Genomic DNA, 6,215 nt, shown 5'->3' on the forward strand with positions numbered 1-6,215 from the left:
TTCTTCACTTTCAATCATTAATGTTAGTGAGATTTTCTTCTTCTAGTTCATCTCTTAGTTGATTGATTTAGTTTCATCTTTGATTGCTTGTATTGCTTGGATTTGAATTGGATATTGTAGTTGATATTGCTTTCTCTTGATTTTGATTTAGAATGATGATCAATGCTAATTCTAGTGATTTGTTTTTGAGTTACACCATGGTTAGTGAGTAGATTAGTTGTTAGGGAGAAGGGGAAGCATGCTTGATTGATAATTTGTGCTAGTTGATGATCTTTGATAGATTGAATTGTTGCAATTAAATTGGTTGACATAGTTTTGCATGTGAATAATTAGATTAGGAATGATTAACCTATAAGATTAATCTAGATTGCATTGCATTTCTTAATGACATGACCCATCAATTTGAGAATTGCTTTAATTGATTGAGTTTGATTGTGAATTTCCTTGATTAGCCATTCATAGTGACCCCTAGTTTGGCCTCTAGGAGATAGCTCTTGAACTCTCTTGATTGCTACTATTGTTTGTCCTTTGCAATGCTTGAATCAAACGAAGAAATTGTCGATTAGCACGATTATTGAATTAGCATGTGGAGCCAATATCCCTAGCATTTAGCTTATTGAATTACTTGATTAGTCTAATTTTGCTATCATAACACCAACCATTTTCTCACTTCAATCTCTGAAATAGCTTGATTTAGGCTAAAGATAACACCAACTAACTCCTTTGGGTTCGACCCTATACTTACCTATACTTGTTTTAGGTTGGTTTAGGATTTTATAAATAGTGTTTGATTTTGGGATAGGCAATTAACGACTAGTTTATTCCTCTATCAAAATGGCGCCGTTGCCGGGGAGTGAAATTGGTGCTTAGCTTTAGTTGTTGAGTCTATTTCATTTTAATTGAAAAAAAAATACAAAAAGATTTTGTTTTTTAAGGCTACATTTGTAGCCGTGCTACTAATATTTTCATTGAAGTTTTGCATGCATAGAGCTCGTGATCGATCCATTGTGCCTTTTGACCCGGAAATTGAAAGGACTCTTTCGAGGAGAAGAATTGCTAGTCGATCCTTTGAATTTAGTTCTTCAAGCGAAGAAGGATTTGACGAGGAACTAGGCATGGGAAATCAACCAAGAGTTGCTTTGAAAGAATTGGGAATTCCCGGTGCGTACAAGTTTGAGAGTGGAATCGCTCCACCTACAACACCGGCGAATGACTTCGAAATTAGGCCGGCTATGATCGCTTTGATCGAAAGGAGACAATATAGAGGAGCTAAGAATGAGAGTCCGTTGAACCATCTCAAGGAGTTCGAAAAGTATTGCAACACTATCAAAGTGAACGGAGTTTCTCAAGAATTCATCCGGCTTAAGTTGTTTCCATTTTCTCTCATAGGCCGAGCCTTAGAGTGGTTGGATAAGGAGGTAAAGCCAAATTCCCTTCGAACATGGGACGAAGTCACCAAGGAATTCTTGTCTAGATTCTACCAACAAAAGAAAACGGCGGAGGCTAGAGATTGGATTCAAGGGTTCAAGCAGAGACCTAATGAAAGCCTCTACGAAGCATGGGAGAGGTATAAAGAGTATAAAAGGGAATGTCCCCACCACGGAATTCCAACTTATCAAGTCATTCAAATTTTTTATGGTGGCCTAAGTCCTCAAGGCAAATCATGCCTCGATGGGGGTGCCGGAGGTCCCATAATGAATCGGACGGAAGAGGAAGTGGTGGACATTATAGAGGACGTGGTTAAGTACTATAGAGATTGGCAAGATGGTGAGAGGGATTCAACTAGAAAGAGTGGCTCTTCAGTGTACTCTATAGACCATCTAAATGCAATCAACAACTTATCCTCACAAATGACAAACTTGGGAAAAAATGACCTCAATCAAGGCCAAGTTGGAAGGTTCCTTTTCTTCTCAAGCTTCGAATTCTCCCTCCCAATTTAACGGGAGAGGTACCTTTTCTAACTCTCAAACCCCTCCCTCCTCAAATAATATGCCTAGTGGTTGCTTGTTTTGTGATGCATGTGGATCTTATGATCATGACTCTTGTAATTGCCCTCATGCTTCTCCGGAATGTGGTGATGATTTTGATAATAGTTAGAGTGAGCATGTGAATTATGTGTCAAATAATAATGTGCAATGGTTTGATAATCAAAGAGGTCAATGGAATAGGAATTACCAAAACCAAGGTAATTTTGACAACTATAACCAAGGTGGTGGTTATAGGAACCAAGGGAACCAAAGTTCTCGTGGCAACTATAACAATCAAGGTTATAGTAGTCAAAATCAAAACAAATATTATGGTAATCAAAACCAAAGTTATGGAAATCATAACCAAGGTAGTGGAAACCATAATCAAGGTTATGGTCAAAATCAAAATAGGGGTAATTGGAACAATCAAGGTAGGGGCAATTTTCAAAATAATTCTCAAAGAGGTCCCCCACCCGAATTCGTTCCAAATACTCAAGGTGAAAATTCCTATTCACAATCTTCTTCTTCTAGGACCAATTTGGAGGAAATAATTGAAAATCAAACCAAGTTGTTGAACACATATATTGCCGTTAGTGACAAGAAGTTCAATGAAATGATGACCCACAACAAAATGCTCGAAAACCAAATTTCTCAACTTGCTAGTGCTTTGAAAGACCAAGCAAGCCCTTCTTCTTTACCTTCCCAAGGCCTAGATCCTAAGAAACCCGTGAATGTTATTGTTACAAGGAGTGGTAGGGTTCTTGAGGAGAGATTGCCTAGGAGGAGTGATAACAAGGAGGTCCCCAAGGAAGTTTTGGTTGAGAATGAGGGAAAGAGAGCATCTTTAGATGAGGTTGTGGTTGAGACACTGACAGGGTAATAAACTCGTCGTCAATTGTCTATCCCTAGATCAAATACAATTTATACAACCTAAACAAACCTAATACGAGTATAAGGCAAGCATAGGGGTCGAACCACAGAGAACGGTAAACACCACCAAATGTTATCAACATTTAAGCTAGTCCGGAATAGGGGATAAATGAACTAAAGTCTAAAAATGCTAAAACAAGAAATAAAACATTAAGGGAAATGGTTTAGGTATAGCATTCACTTGAACATAAACAAAGGCATATAAATTGAATTTATTATGAACTAAACATGCTCGAATATCGAAATTAAGAATCCAATCTAGCCGCCTTCCGGGGTCAATTGGCTTCTCCTAACATAGCCTCTATGCTTCCACATTAGAACCATATACTAGGAGGTACTATTAAATAACAATCGATACTAATGAACCTTAACTAAGTCAACTTCCGTTTCTTGTTAGCAAAGATTCACCTTTAATCAACCAACAATGTGCACTTGCAAGAAGATTAAAGAATATCAAGCATATAAAGACTTTAATCACAAATAAATCAATTCTAAACCCTAGAACATGCTCAAGGTCCAACTACACCACAACCATCCCCTTAATGGGGAAATTACTCACTAATCATGATAATAACAAGATTAATCAACAAATAATCAAGAATCAACATGATCAACAAGAAATACCAACAACTAAAATAATAATCAAAATAAACAAATAAAAATAGAGGAGAGAGAGTAAGAAATTGCTCATTAATTGAAGATGAAGGTCTACAAAGGATTGAACAAGCTCCTTCTTCAAAATCCAAGTTCATTAATGAAGAAAACCTCACTTTCTCTCTCTACCAAAGAAGACTAATCCTAACCTAACCTAAAACTAATTAGAGAGAAGCTCTCCTAAAACTAATTAGAGAGTAGAATAGATAGATTGAATGTCTTTTTTTTAATTACCCCAAAAATTGGGTATTTATACTAAGCTAATAAAACTAGGAAAAGAAAATAAAAATAAAAATAAAAAGGAAAATAAAATAAGAAAACTAAAATAAAAATAAAGGAAAGAAAATAAGAAAAAGTTAAAAGAAAAAGGAAATAAAAAAATAAAAGAAAAAGAAAATAGAAAACAAAACCCATACATTCCCCCAAAACAATCAGCTACCCCCTTTCCCCTTCTTCGAATTTGGCTGCTTCAATATCAACACCAAACAACCATCATCAATGGCTCAAAATCATCACCGACATCTTCATCAACCAGCAATCAATCAAGGCCGTTCAATTTTCATTAAAACTCGCGTGAGAAGCTCGTGGAATGGTTCGATCGAACCGGTGGTGGGTTCGACCGAACTACGGGGTTGGTTCGGTCGAACCAAGGGTATGTTCGACCACTCCCCTTCGAATAACAAAGCCCCCAAAGTCTCTGACTCGACGTTCGGCCGAACTTCTTAATGGGTTTGCTCGAACTTGATTAATTTGCAATTTGTTCTGATTTGCTTAATTGAGGGCCGAATTGCTTGTGCGAATTGGTTGCTTAATTGTTGTTGTAATTGATGCTGGTGGTGGCTGCTCTGTTGCGCGGTGGTTTTGGTTTGGTTTGGGTTGTGGTGGTGCGGCTGCTGTGTTGCGCGGTGGTTTTGGTTTGGTTTGGGTTGTGGTGGTGCGGCTGCTGTGCGTGAAGGTGGTGGCTGGTGCTGGTGAATACGGGGCTAATGGGTTGGTTGATGTGGCTGCACGGATTGGTACGGGGGTGATTGGTGGTGTTTGTTGGTGGCAGCAGGTGAGTACGGTTGTTGTTGCTTCTGGTGTGAGAATAAGGGGTTAACTGGTGGTGAGTGGTGTTGTGTGGCTGTTTTGGGAAATTGCGGGTTGGTGGTGGTTGATTGGTGGCAGCAGGGGAGTATGGCTGTGGGGCTGCTGTGGTTGCGTGAGAGGTGATTTTGGTGGTGAGGGTGAGTGAGCAGGGGAAAGGTGGATGATGGTGATATGCGTGGTTGCGTGAGGTTGCTGTGCGTGAAGGTGGTGGCTGGTGTATGTGTGGTGGAGGATAAGGGAGGTGTGCGGTGATGGATAAGTGGGCAGCATGCTTGTGAAATGGGCATTTGGCGTTTGACTCAAATTGGAACCCAAACTCACTTGACATGAATCCCGAACCCCTACACACAAAACCGAAGGAAGGAATTGGGATAAATAAAATAAAAATAAAAATAAATAAAATAGAAATAAATAAAATAAAATAGAAAATAAGGGACATAAAACTAAACTAATAAAAATAAACAAAAACTATGCAAGCAAATAAAGTAAAATAAAATACGAAAATAAACTAAAGCTAATAAAATAAAGAAAATAAACTAAAACGCTCCAAAATTACCGAATAAACAAGAAACTTTATTAAAAGGAAAACAAGAGAAAGAAAGGGAAAATAAGATAAAATAAACACGAAAATGACTCTAAAACTACTCCCTAAGAGTGACATAAATGTCACTCATCAAATTCCCCCAAGCTAAACCTTTGCTCGTCCTCGAGCAAAGTTAAGGCAAAAGAGAACAAGATGGAATTATTTAAAGCAAAAGAAACAAAATAGAAACAAAGAGAAAGAATGTACACTAACTCACTGTCGTAGGAATCACGGTTGTTTTTAGCTACAACAAGCCCTTAAAACCCCTATGTCGCCAAAGAGGACGAGTAAGCTCTCGTGAGGGTTTCCTAAGAGGTTTAACCCACAACTCTCGACAAAACATAACATTCAAGGCAAAGGTGAAATCAAGAAAACTCGAGTTTTGATATTTCAAACCAAACACAAACAATGGGTTAAATGCACAAGAATACAAACCTTTCTAGACATTAAAGGTAGCCAAGCAAAAGAATAGTTAAGGTTGGTACACACATAAAGCATGCAAAGGGTAGAGAACTTAGAGGGACTTACACTCCTCCTTATCTCCAACCAAACTCCCGCATCCTCACTAGTTTTGCATCCACTTTTAAGGTGATATCTCGAGATTCCTCGAAGGAATCGGAAGAAATAATCAATGAAAAACATTTAGGCTACCCGACATCTTGGCATTGATAGCTCGCTCAATAGGCTTGGCTTGATTACCCTCCATCGGTAGTAACTAAACCTCACTAAGGTCAAAAGGTCTTAAAAAGGGTTGAAACGTTTAGGCTAGGGTAAAGGGTGTGGAAATAAATTTGGAAATTGGTGGTAAACTTAGAAGTGAAGCAAGGTTGATCATTCCTCAATTCAAATTCAATAAACTACCAACTTTCAAATAAAAAATTCTAGCAACACCTCCCCCAAGCTTATTCTTTTTCAACCAAACAACAAATATTTTTGTATTTTCTCAATATTTTCTTCTTTTTTTTTTTCATTTCTTTTTATTCTTTGCTCTC

General features: G+C 37.9%; 1 non-coding gene across 1 annotated transcript; it reads right to left on the reverse strand.

Moving 5' to 3' along the window:
* Nucleotides 1–1,500: 1,500 nt before the first annotated feature.
* LOC145564789 (small nucleolar RNA R71) lies at nt 1,501–1,606 on the reverse strand. Its single transcript, XR_014094905.1, has one exon. It is a non-coding gene; the product is annotated as a small nucleolar RNA R71 (small nucleolar RNA).
* Nucleotides 1,607–6,215: the final 4,609 nt, after the last annotated feature.

This window comes from Chenopodium album, chromosome 1 (assembly GCF_948465745.1).
Source record: "Chenopodium album chromosome 1, dcCheAlbu1.1, whole genome shotgun sequence".
In the NCBI taxonomy this organism is placed as follows: domain Eukaryota; kingdom Viridiplantae; phylum Streptophyta; class Magnoliopsida; order Caryophyllales; family Amaranthaceae; genus Chenopodium; species Chenopodium album.